Here is a 12,403-nt window from a genome sequence, read left to right on the forward strand (position 1 = left end):
TCTTTGTTGATAAAGCCAATGTGTGCTGTATTTCCTGCTAAACCTTTTGTTCCGTTACTCTCCTCCTTTTCTTTTCTTTATTGGGGTGTGTGATGTCTTATCTTATTATTTCAATCTGTTACCGTAGCGATCTATGTATACCCTATTCCTTAGCCTAATATTATTAACTATGTTATGAGAATGGATTTTACTGGCTTTATAGAATGTTTAAATAATTATAATAATGACAATAAGAAGAGTGATTAAGTAAAACAAAAACTCCTAACAATATTGAGTACATGCTTCTCAGCGCTTGTGTTTCCATTATGATGTTGTGTGCTTCTCTTAATCATTTTCGTTGTAGAAAAATGGAGTGAATTTATATTAGGCTTCAAAAATCTAACGATAGCTTTGTAAAACTACGGGAGGATTTTAACAGACAAACAACCTTCGTCAAATAAGAAGAATATAGTTATTTAATTGTCTCTTTACTAACTGTAGGATGAGAGGGTCTCGCTTTGGTGAACTATGTTATAGCTTGTTATTCACTGTTACTTTTGATCATTTTTTCGGTCTCCGAGGTGAATCGAGTTATTAATGAGAATTTGTATGATCACATATGCATATTGTATATGTGTAGAAATGTAATCACACTTTGTCTTGGATTTACATTAAACTGTTAAGTCACGGCACCTTCTCTGTTCTTACCTTTATTTGTGTGTGTGTGTGTGTGTTTGTGTGTGTGTGTCTGTCTGTCTGTGTGTGTTTGTGTGTGTGTGTGTGTGTGTTTGTGTGTGTCTGTCTGTCTGTCTGTCTGTCTGTCTGTCTGTGTCTGTCTGTCTGTCTGTCTGTCTGTGTGGTGTGTGGTGTGTGTGGTGTGTGTGTGTGTGTGTGTGTGTGTGTGTGTGTGAGCATTCCAACTCAATCCCCTCAGGTATGTGTAGCTCTAAATGTACAAATGGATATAATTTACATTGAGAAAAAGCTTTTATTTTTCTTATATCCAAAATACCTCATGGTATTGCATTCAATATAGCTGTATTTATTAGAAAGCCAAATAATGAAGGTGGGTTTCCGTCTAATAATGCATGGCTGAAATTAATTGAACAGTAGACCAGACCAGATGTTTAGTGTCATTAGAATAGAACATGCTATGTATTAACAACCTATCATGTCCAACCGATTTTTCTTAATCAAATGAAGCAATTGCCTACGTCAGACCACTGGGTGGCGGTGTGTCCCAATAGGCAGATTTTGTGGACTATAAATCATATTTAAACCTGTTAAGTGATGAAATATCATCTTAGAACTAAAGTATAATATTAAACTTTTCTTTCAATGTTTCACTGCATATATTAGTGAATCTATTTGAATTTTGGAAAATGGAAATATGCTTGTATGCATAAGCCATTCTACGGACTTGCGTATCATGCACATTTAGAAAGTGAAACTGGGTGCTATTCCTGTAGAAAATATAATTTAAATGTATGAATTAACATTCTCAGGTCCAACAATTAAGTTATAAATTGCATGACACAAGAATAGGCACGCGCACGGGACAATATTGCCTTGGAACCCACAAACGCCAATCAGCAGGGCGACCTAAATTCATGCAACCATTTGAGAGAAAGGAGTGACAGCCAATAGCAGCGGGGCAGGAGAAATTATGGGGCTAATCAGATCTGCGAGGGGGAGGAGTTATCCCAATCCCGGGGACGAGCGGCTACAGAGAAAGGATAACTGTAGCCGAGTGCCAGATGAAATGGTGCTAATAAATCTGATTAAAAAACTACAATGGTTAACAGGTATTTATGTTGAATTCCAAGACTTCAGATAAAGTTGTGTGATTTAACGGGGTTAAAATTTGGTGTCCAGACAAAGGAATTCAACGTGGGTCTGCTCTTTTTGGTAAGTCTCTGAACGCAGCTTCAGTATTTGCAGTACTAGAACATCATTATTTCACTGTCGGGATATACGTTTTTATATGAATAAGTTAACATTAGTTTTGTTAAGGTGTACTGCTACCTGGAGACGCATGCTTTATGTGGCGACGTAAAGAGCCACATGACCGCTAAGCCTGAAAGTAACGGGACGGGATGTAGGACAAGAGGCTACTGTACAATGATGAGAGCCCTGATAATAAGTCGGGTTAGCTATCCATTCACGGGCTCACTAGTGTTCATCTGCGCACTCCGGTGCTGCTCGGGTGCGCTTTGTTTCCTACATGATGCATGTCTGTTCTTTGTGAAACATCGGGTGCTGTTTCAGCACCGTTATCTTTTGGGTGGTTTAGTATAGGCATACAATATAAATATTAATAGGGTGGTTAGTTTTTTTGAAGTTGCCTCTCATTAGGACATACATGCACATTCATCCACATTTTAATGCATGAGTGCTCAACGTGAATAGCCGTATACGTTAACATGAATTGCAGGGCCTGTGTCTTATTATAATTTAATAGAGATACAGCCGGTGTCCGCACGATTCATGGGTCGGTGTTGAGTCTGTATTTTTTATCAACAATATAATCTGGAATAAAATGATATTATGCATATTGCTTGAATGTGACAAAGTAGAACATAGTAATTGCGTCCCTAAAAATATGTGGACAGCCTTTATCGAACCAGAACAAAATAGGTCCTTCAAAGAAGTGTGAACATTATGCTGGACCATTTAGGAGTTTGTGTGCCCCTTGAATTAGCCATTGTGTTTGTTTTTAAGCATGGCTAAGGATTATTCTCCTCTTGTGTTTTTCAGATTGAACAATCATCCCACGTGGGGAACAGGAGTCATAAACTAAACCTTCACACCTCCTTCACCAACCAGACTTACTTTTGTAAATGCATGCATTTCATTAGTGTAGATACAATGCCTTGATCAGACATTACAATGGGCTGCTTCGACTCATCCATGGGTCCAATGGGGATAGTCAAGGGTTACTGGTGTGCCAGTGGACTGTTTGGGATGTTTCTGGGACTGACGATTTTATTTACGGTCATCCAAGCCAGCCCACACGTCGCAGGTAAGATGCACACACAATCTTTTATTTTAGTTTTTTTTGTAGTTATTGAGCCAATTAGATTGATCATGTAGGTGTTGACTAATTCTACTCGGACATGCAAACTGACCCTTATAAGCTTTTGAAAAAGGTGTTGTGGAGGTGTTTGATTCAGCATTCATTTGTCATGAATTTTATAATTTAGTAGACACTTATCCAAAGTAACTAATAGTGAATTGGAGATGCAAGTCATGATGACTGGTACCTATCTGACCCCTATCTGCTGTGAGGGTAAGGATAGGAGTCCAACATACTAACCATATCACTTCACTCTGCACCCACATTCAAAACAAAAGTGGATCTTGTTTTCAGGCGAATGCACTTTTTGTTTAATGACAAAGTCAGAACGTAGGTGGCAAATAGGGCATGCTTTAAGATAGATTATAGGTCTAATTTCAGAATATATTTTATGTTAACCAAAAGTAATCTAATGGTCATTTTCACCAAAAGGCATCAATGGACTGTGGTGAACTATTAAGAAACAACATTTGTGAGGTTTTAGGGTTATAGACCATGATAGGGTTATAGACCATCTGTTAACAACTTTGTATGTACGCAATACTTTTCGATCTGGGTCTCTGATTAATACATACACACACACACACACACACACGCACGCACGCACGCACGCACGCACGCACGCACACCAACCACACACCACACACACACCACACACACACACACACACACACACACACACCACACACACACACACACACACACCACACACACACACACACACACACACACACACACACACACACACACACACACACACTATTAGTCCCGGCCATACCAACAATGCAATGGCCATTAAAGGTAGAGTAGGCAATTTTAGCAAACAAGCCAGAGTAAGCTAGATTCTGAAAGGATCCAACTGAAAAAGTGCAGCCTATCCTTTCAGGCCTCAAAGCCACTCCCCAAAAACACATCACTAGCTTGCTAGCTTTAGCAATAGCTCTGCCTGACCTTTTCAAAACCTCTGGGGATGTGCATGAGTGTACGGGCAGAGTGTGTGCAGGTAGCCGTTTAGGTTGGTGGAAAGACAGGTAAGCCATCCAATAATTTATTTTGGGCAAAATGAAATTATTGGGCAGGCTTATTACAGGCCTGCGACAGCCTAAGATACCGGATGTTGTAAGGCCTTTGATTTATTGATTGATGTCGGGATGTAAAGAGAATTTAAAAAAACAGTACACACAATCACACAATGTGCAATTGGCAATACGGAACTATTCTGGTCCCTGTGCTGCTCAGTGTGTGAAACGCTGACACCCAGCAAGGGCCCCTGGGAACGCCGGCCTCCCTGTCTGCAGAGAGGTCGTCTGAGGTAGGCTGAGGTGGGGGTCTGGAGATTTCCTTCCAGATGTGTCTGTCTGCTGACGCCTGTGATGGCGGAGAGGCTACCTTTATCTCGCTGCTCTACAGATAAGGAGCCGTTGCTCAATGCGATAAGTCCAAGCCTGAAAGTAAACTTGGAACGTTCTTCTTTTAAATGGGAGGGCTGTTTCAAGATAGCCTTCGCTCCCCTTTCGCTGTGGATAACAGCCGTTTTATTGATTTTCCGCGTGCACAGATTATTTTGTGCAAGGCGCGGTTATTAGGGGCGGTTGCCATCCTTTGCAGGGAAATACAATAGTATTTGTGTTCAGTGAGGGTTTGTTTTTTATGTTTCGGGTTGCTTTCAGTTACCACAGTATGATCTGCAGGACATTCAACAAGGATGGGCACCTCGGCCCTGGAGCCCTTTAACATCATAGCATGAATCTGTTTGGGTTGGCATCGAACAAAACTTCAAGCTGTTTCAAATCATCCTCAGTCTTCTTTGGCGCTCTAAGCCCTGTGAGGCATCAATTTATGAAATAGTTTAAAAAAGTTAAAATGTTTTTACCTTTGAGGTAGGGGCAGTTTCTGACTGCACCGACTGCTTATTTCTGCCATGATTGAGCAATGCCGATACACTAAGCAACAGAGGAATTAGCGGCTACGCTTAAAATTAGTGATTTAGCCAATTAGTGGTGACGATATGAGGTCACTTGACTATTGAAGGAACTTGCCAAACTTGCCACAGCAGTTCATTTAAAACCAATCAATCAAATGATTGATTGTATGTTCTGTTGTCCTTGCTTTCAGACTTCATTCAGGCTATGGTAGAGAGTCTATATTTCATATTAGTTAAATAAGTATACATTGTTGATCAAAACAAACCTTTAAAAAACCCTGAAATCCTATGTTTTCCTAGCATTTATAAAGTGATAGACCATGATGTTTGCGTGAGGAGAGCTGTTTATAGTTTCAAGGTCAAACAGAGCATGTGGATCCAGGGCAAATTTCTCCTCCAGACCCACATTTCTATTTTCATTTTTTCTACTAGTACTACCCTCCCATTTTTTCCGATCATAGGGTTGTCCTGTTAAAATGTATCAGGGAAAAACTCAAAAATGATTTATTATTGTATTTAATGTTAACTTGGGAGTTATTGTTCAGTCCCAGCAAGTCCTTCCACCACGTTTCATTGCAGCCTGCCGATTGGGGGGCCAGTAGAGTCCTGGCTAATTACCAGTAGAGTCTGTTGCCACATGAAATGTGATCTTTGTGGGATGACAATATGGCCATTCATTATTCATCAGAGCAGGGAGCCAGTTGCAGATTAATGGGCAGAAACCACCAAAAGCCAGATCCTTTGGTCCGATTGAGAGCCTTGCAGGCCGGGATCCTGGTTAAGGGCAGGTCAAGGAGAATAAGAGAGTATGAGTTGAGGAGGTTGTTTTTGACAGTATTAAACCAACTCTCACTCATTTTAGATCAAGGGTCATGGTTATCTTGCATGGTAGTTACATATCATGTACCATAGAGGCAGGCTTGAAGTTAAGTTAAGGTTGCCTGTGGTTAGGAAATAGATTTGTGTACCACTAATTATTATAATATCTTTATATATATAATTTCACTTATTTATTTCACATAAATAGGCTACCACCATGTAGGCCAATAGGTCAGTATAATGAAGGTTATGATTTGGGGTTTCCAAAAGAGAATTTTCCGCAAATCTTTGAGGTTGCATTTGTTAACTATTTTTCTGGACATCTCCTACAATCATTAAAATTATTTATTTGTTTTCTTTTCTTTTCATGTGAAGTGAGAATACCAAATGCAAAAAAAAAAAACTAAACTCTAAGTGGAGCCTATGATGGACCAGTGAGAATTGGGGTTATGCGCTTCTACTACTACTACTATGTGATAATGTTATTTGTATTCCTTTAAATGTAATGGATTCAACCCAAACCTACAAAGCAACTCATTGATCGCCGGGAGTTAGCTTAAGCTGTGGGCTGTGGCATCAAATTTCCCGCGATGAAAGAAGCCTTCACCGGAAATTAATAATAGAGTGTGTGTTAACACTGAGCTGAGAAGAAGGCCTGTAAACTGGAGAAATGGCCAAGGCCAAGCCCAGGACTTGGCAGACTCTCACGCCAAGGCCATATTGTGCTGCTGAGCCTACATCACAATTTGCACCAATGAAACGTCTGCCTGTTGGTTTGTTTATTTATTTATCAGAGCAGATGGCGTGGTTCAGGCGGCGCCCCTTGTGGCGCTCGCCCCAAACTCGGGCCTCACATTGAAACCAGACACAACCTTGCACAGGTGCTTGTCCTCCCACTGATTACACTGTAGGCCTGGCTGACACGGAGCCAGTGTTGTAAGTGGAAGGGCTGTTGGGTCATCGACGAAGAGTTTGTGTGATTGACCAATAGGAAGGGGCTTTTGGGGCCTTTAGTTGACTGCTGAGTGATGCTCTTTTCAGGGCCTCTCCAGTTACCCACCTTCCTGTCTTTCTCAGAAAATTTGAGCTGTGTGTGTGTGTCAAGGGGGGGGGGGGGGTTCACTGTTAGTAAGTGAGTGTGTGTCAGTGCTTCCCTCAGATCTCCGGATATATTCAAATTTTCGGGTTGCTATGACTAAGCGATGGTTTTGTATTTTCTTGCATGAGGTTGTTTTTTCCTTCCTTTCTCCTTGCCCTCCCTTCCTGCCTCTCATTGCTCTTATCCCAAAATGGATTCCCTGCGGATAAGCTACAGCGGACCACAGGAGTATTTGATGAATAGCAGACTTGAGCTGAGTCTCATGTCTGTTGCTAGGCTAGCTGTAGGTCATGCCAGACTATGACCTCATTTGAAGGGCTTAATAATCTGTCAACCTGAAGCTCCCTGTTGAGGACTGATAAATAAAATGCAAACTGAAAAAGTTGCACGGAAGTTGCAGCAAACAAGCCGGTAATGGATTCAGATTCAAGGGTTTGATTGTGAGGAGTGAACTTTAAAAGCAATCGTTGGAGCCTCAGGAGAAATATGTTTGAGAAGAAACCCTGTGAGTGCGGGATAAGTCGGGGGGGAAACAATGATGTTTTTATTTCGATCTTTTGCTCCTTGATAAAAAATAATGAAATGAACTCTGATAAATACTGATAAAGGCAAATGGAGTTCCCTCCCTCCCATCTTAAAAGCCTTCACAATAAACCAAACGTCAACAAAGTGGAGCCCTGATTGTTGGGCTTCACTTAGGCTGCGCGGCCCCTGCCAACTGTACAGAGCCAGTCACGCGAGGGTCTCTGCTGAAAACAGAACCATGTGTGGTTCTGTGTAGTTAACTCGTATTAAGATCCGACAACCCCTTTCTTCTTCTCTCGCTCCTTTCACTTTTTTTTTTTTTTATACAAAATTAAAGAGCAATCTGGGGGGGGGCACACAAAATTAACGTTTTTGGGTTTCATGCAAGTCTGGGAAAACTAGGAAATTACATAATTGAAAGTAAAAAATTAGTCTGTAATTAGTAGTTCAAATTTCTTCACAGATATTACACTCAATGCTTTCCTATATAGATGTGTGTGTGTGTGTGTGTGTGTGTGTGTGTGTGTGTGTGTGTGTGTGTGTGTGTGTGTGTGTGTGTGTGTGTGTGTGTGTGCGTGTGTGTGTGTGTGTGTGTGTGTGTGTGTGTGTGTGCATGCATTTGCTTTAATGTGTGCTTTTCTTCATGGATGTGCATGAATTGTGTGTCTGTATGTGTGTGTTTGCGTCTGTGTGTGCGTCTATTTTTAATGTGTGCTCTGCAGATGTTGGCCTGTTCCAGTAGCTTGAATCTTTCAATGAAAGGGGTGGCAGTTCTTATAAAATAGTACTTTCACTTCCAACGTGTGGTTGACTTCAGGCTGTCAATACACTGCTGAAGAAACTGAATATTCTGTAGTAAATCATACAACAATATATTATGCTTTTGTTGTGACTTGGAGCTTCATATTAAGGTTGATTGGTACAGAAACAACAACAGGGAACCAGGCGAAGAAGCAGGCAGAACAAGGTCCTTTTTTCACTCTCCAGCCCCTGCTAGGCAACATGTTTAATCAGACCAGGATTTCAGCCAGGAATTCTTCTGAACTTGCAAGCTAAGCCACATGAAAATTTGACTCAGTGGTTAAAACCAAGGTATAAGTTAGCTTCAGTATATATTCAATATAAATAGATGTTCATTACCGTGGGATATTCATATAATGAAAAATGATTGCTGCCATATTAATTCCAAGCGGATGATGTCACACTAATGAATCTTTATTGCATCCATATATTTCATTATAACCCGAGTTGGCTAATTTAAAATTTTTGCAATGAGGAGTTGGAATGGGATGATCAATCAAACTCTGGTTAATTTTTCATCCATAGGGAGATGAAGCCATATTTAGTCTGCCTATCAATAAGATAGGCAGAGAAGTAAGGGTTATCTTAGGTGAATACCAACCTATATATATATATATATATATATAGAGAGAGAGAGAGAGAGAGAGAGAGAGAGAGAGAGAGAGAGGAGAGAGAGAGAGAGGGAGAGGGAGAGAGGGAGAGAGGGAGAGAGAGAGAGAGAGAGAGAGAGAGAGAGAGAGGGAGGGAGGGGGAGAGAGAGAGAGAGAGAGAGGGAGGGAGGGGGAGAGAGAGAGACTGCAGTGCTGTCCCTTAGCCAGCAGGGTCTGGCTGTGATGTGATTTGAGGCTGCAGGCTGTTTACTCCGCTAGGCCTGGTATAACGCAGCACTTGACCAAGCGTGAAACGTTCATGTTTCTGGAGACAGGTGTCCGCGTGGCTCGGTCCTGGGGTCTTTGTCACCTTCTTGCCTGCTGTAATGTTAACCCCCACGACGACCCACCTCCCCCTCCTCGAAAGCTGTCTGGGGCCGTCAGTCCTGCTTGTTCATTATATCACGTCAGTTTCCAGTTTGAATAATTTAAGCTTAGCTGCTAGCTCGTCATAGCGTAGGATTATGAGATCTTGGCCTAGCTGTTGCTCATAGGAATGTCAACTTTCCCTTTGGAATCTAATTATAGAGATTATTAGGCTTCCTAATAAACCTTCCAAAGACAGGCACAGGCAGCGTTAGCATGATTTAATGAGATTTCTGGGTCAACAGAGAGTTAAGGATGCGGAAGGAACTCAGTGTACATTGTAATAGCAAATATCCCTGTGGTATGATTCGCAATAGTTTGCGATGTTCGTAGTTATTTGGTTTTCATTAGGGTTAAGGCCATCTCTATTTGTCTTATTGCCAATGCTTGTACTTCTTATCTATGCTGATTTAACGATTACAGGATTATCCAAAAATCTCACAACATAATTGCTAAATCTGCCTTCATTTTGCCACTTTTTTCTTTTCAGCATCTCTTTTTTATTCTCTCTATTTCTTTCTTTGAAGCCTGATAAACTGTTCCATATTTCAATAATAATAACATACTATTTTCGGGATAAATCAATAAATAATAAATAAATGTCTGCTTCCCCACCCAATCATTGCAGTCACTTTGCATGAACTCAATTCTTTATGGAAGAATTTAAAGGATCTTATTCCAAAAATATTTGGTCGTATAAATAAACCAACTTATCCATGTGTGCGTGTGCAAGCATATGTGTGTCTCTGTTTGTGTATGCGTGTGGTGTCTGTGTGTGCATGCACGTGTATGCGTGTGTGGGTGCTCCGTGATGTGTGTGTGTGTGTGTGTGTGTGTGTGTGTGTGTGTGTGTGTGTGTGTGTGTGTGTGTGTGGGTGTGTGTGTGTGTGTGTGTGTGTGTGTGTGTGTGTGTGTGTGTGTGTGTGCAGCGGTGCCCTGAATCACTTCAGGGTTCAAACACTTGGCCTTGCGTTCCGTGCGGCTGTCTGGCAACGTATGCAGCTCAGAGACGGACGGACGTCTCTGCTTGCTCTGATCCAGGAGACACAGTTCTGAAATGCATGTTGACTCAATTAAAGCAGCAGCCCGGGGTGTAATTTAGCTGGGAGTGGTCCCCAGAGGGAAACCAAAGGCTGACTGCTGCCTCAGACAGGGGTTATATGATCTAGTGATGCAGAAAAGTTATGTTGTAGCCCCAGATGCACATTCAGTCATTGTCATGCTTTTTCTGTATTTATTGTTTTTACTAGGGATCGGTTCCATGGTGGTCAGCTTAAAAATAGCCCTCCACTGATGTGGTGATTGTTTTGAAGTGTGTCTGATTCGTCTGAGGTCTGTTGACGAGTTGTTTTGTTGTTGATTGTGGGAAGGTGTTGGTGGTGACACACTTAAGGAAATGGCTCAGAGTCTGGCTCCTTTAACCTCCTCTTCTGTTATAGATTATAGGTTTCTTTTGTTATATTGTATTTCTAAGTATTGTTCTGCAACTATAATTTTTGGTCAAACGGGAGACATGGAATCAGTGTGGAACTTCTATAAGGCTGACCAGCTTATGCTTTCAGTTAGGTTGAAAAGTGGGTGAGTTTGTGGTCTTATATTTGTACGACATAAGATTCAATAAAATCTCTTTTCTTTTTCTGGTTTATAAAATGTCAGCTCATACTCGATGGCACTGGATTCAACGTGCTCAAAGCAAGCCACAAAAGCATAGGGATACTGAAGTTAATATAGCTCTCAGGAACAATTTAAAGTAATACTATTGAAAATTATTCAAGAGTTGCATTGCATCAGTGACAGCTGTTACTGGCACTTCCTTATTAGTCCTGGCCACATCCCTGTATCCTGGGTTGGGACTGCCTTTAGTTATCATGGCAGCGTCCAGATTAGATCATCCATGATGTCAAGTAACATGGAGGCTGTCATGCTTGTGACAAATTGGGTTATAAACTATACCTCATCAACAGGACCAAATTTGGCAGCACTGAATTACCTCACAAGTGAGGCTTTACTGATTGTCCCCTGCCAAATGTTACCCCTTTCAGATTTTCAAGTGCTTTAAAGGCTTTTGAGTCTAGTTTCCTGAAGTAGATAATTGCCCCACCCTTAGCTGAAGTTCAAGTGAAGAAGGTCAGTAAAATCAGGACAGTACACTGCATTTCTTTAAGGGGCAGCCCTACGTCTCGCAAAAAAATATTTACCAGCAGATCACCTGTTTTCATTATTTTATAACATAGAATGGGTTATTAAATGAATAAAATATGGCTATGCTACTCTCAAAGTTGCTTTTTATTTATTTACCCTTTTGCATCACATTCTATTAAAGTTAATTAAATTATGTAGCTGTAGAAGTAACTGGTCTGACAAAAGTTTCATTCCATATTTTAGGCAAGGGAATAATGTAAAAAATGAATCTTCCCAACCTACAGGACGTGCTGCGCAGTCTATTAATCACTCTTTCACCCTTTGCTCTTGAATGAATACTAAACGGGAACAAAATAATTTCACCTTACATAAATACAGTTTATTGTCTTTGTGGTCGGTTCTGCTTACTTATTTGTTTATTATTGATTAGGGTTGATGTAATATTCCACAAAAACCGAATATTCTAGTTTCCCTCCTCTCATTCTGACATCGCATTGATCTGTTTTTTGCAATTTTTCTGTTGCAAATTAATGCTTTGCCTCTGTGTTCCAGACAAACACTGGTTGGATTCCCTCACAGCAGACAGTTTGCCTTCTGACGGCCCAAACTTGCGATTCTCCCCTCAAAATCGACCAGTCTCCTTCACTGCAGCATCGCTAGACCCTGAATCTACTGCAGTGACACAATCCTCCGACGGCCAGCCACAGGAGCCGACACTAAACTCTGGTTCTGATGCTGCTGACAGGGCACTTTCCCACTGGGGCCTTTCACCTTCTCAAAACCCCAAAGCCTTTACCTCAAGTGACTACTCGCTGAGCAGACATTAACTCGCACAACACCTGCTCTCAGATCGTTGACGCCCGGATCGGGTCCGGATTTGAGGGCCCTTCATCAAGGCGAGCAAGGGATCTGTTGAAGAAAAGGTCCATTGTGACGATATCAAAACAACCACCCCAATCAAATTCCACACCCTCAGCTCCCTTAGGGCCACAGCTTGTTCACCTTTACTCCGACCAGAAGAA

General features: G+C 41.3%; 1 long non-coding RNA gene across 1 annotated transcript; it reads left to right on the plus strand.

Annotated features, from left to right (window-relative positions):
- Positions 1-1,663: 1,663 nt before the first annotated feature.
- On the plus strand, positions 1,664-12,177 carry LOC130389567 (uncharacterized). The gene is made up of 3 exons (XR_008896570.1): positions 1,664-1,887; positions 2,737-3,001; positions 11,934-12,177. It is a non-coding gene; the product is annotated as an uncharacterized LOC130389567 (long non-coding RNA).
- Positions 12,178-12,403: the final 226 nt, after the last annotated feature.

This window comes from Gadus chalcogrammus, chromosome 9, assembly GCF_026213295.1.
Source record: "Gadus chalcogrammus isolate NIFS_2021 chromosome 9, NIFS_Gcha_1.0, whole genome shotgun sequence".
Taxonomy (NCBI): Eukaryota; Metazoa; Chordata; class Actinopteri; order Gadiformes; family Gadidae; genus Gadus; species Gadus chalcogrammus.